The 1,063-nt window shown below is 50.9% G+C and overlaps 1 non-coding gene across 1 annotated transcript in view; it reads left to right on the top strand.

Moving 5' to 3' along the window:
• The window catches only part of LOC124590586, a 1,910-nt gene continuing 847 nt past the window's right edge, over positions 1–1,063 (top strand). The window contains exon 1 of the ribosomal RNA XR_006976644.1: positions 1–1,063. This exon is cut by the window's right edge and continues 847 nt beyond it. This is a non-coding gene — a ribosomal RNA (small subunit ribosomal RNA).

Raw genomic sequence — 1,063 nt, 5'->3', positions numbered from 1 at the left:
TCCCTGGTTGATCCTGCCAGTAGTCATATGCTTGTCTCAAAGATTAAGCCATGCATGTCTCAGTACAAGCCGCATTAAGGTGAAACCGCGAATGGCTCATTAAATCAGTTATGGTTCCTTAGATCGTACCCACGTTACTTGGATAACTGTGGTAATTCTAGAGCTAATACATGCAAACAGAGTCCCGACCAGAGATGGAAGGGACGCTTTTATTAGATCAAAACCAATCGGTCGGCTCGTCCGGTCCGTTTGCCTTGGTGACTCTGAATAACTTTGGGCTGATCGCACGGTCCTCGTACCGGCGACGCATCTTTCAAATGTCTGCCTTATCAACTGTCGATGGTAGGTTCTGCGCCTACCATGGTTGTAACGGGTAACGGGGAATCAGGGTTCGATTCCGGAGAGGGAGCCTGAGAAACGGCTACCACATCCAAGGAAGGCAGCAGGCGCGCAAATTACCCACTCCCGGCACGGGGAGGTAGTGACGAAAAATAACGATACGGGACTCATCCGAGGCCCCGTAATCGGAATGAGTACACTTTAAATCCTTTAACGAGTATCTATTGGAGGGCAAGTCTGGTGCCAGCAGCCGCGGTAATTCCAGCTCCAATAGCGTATATTAAAGTTGTTGCGGTTAAAAAGCTCGTAGTTGGATTTGTGTCCCACGCTGTTGGTTCACCGCCCGTCGGTGTTTAACTGGCATGTATCGTGGGACGTCCTGCCGGTGGGGCGAGCTGAAGGCGTGCGACGCGCCTCGTGCGTGCTCGTGCGTCCCGAGGCGGACCCCGTTGCAATCCTACCAGGGTGCTCTTGAGTGAGTGTCTCGGTGGGCCGGCACGTTTACTTTGAACAAATTAGAGTGCTTAAAGCAGGCAAGCCCGCCTGAATACTGTGTGCATGGAATAATGGAATAGGACCTCGGTTCTATTTTGTTGGTTTTCGGAACCCGAGGTAATGATTAATAGGGACAGGCGGGGGCATTCGTATTGCGACGTTAGAGGTGAAATTCTTGGATCGTCGCAAGACGAACAGAAGCGAAAGCATTTGCCAAGTATGTTTTCAT

Source organism: Schistocerca americana, unplaced genomic scaffold (assembly GCF_021461395.2).
Source record: "Schistocerca americana isolate TAMUIC-IGC-003095 unplaced genomic scaffold, iqSchAmer2.1 HiC_scaffold_77, whole genome shotgun sequence".
Lineage (NCBI taxonomy): Eukaryota > Metazoa > Arthropoda > Insecta > Orthoptera > Acrididae > Schistocerca > Schistocerca americana.
Note: the sequence above shows the minus strand (reverse complement) of the source record. Positions and strands in the feature narration are given on the sequence as shown.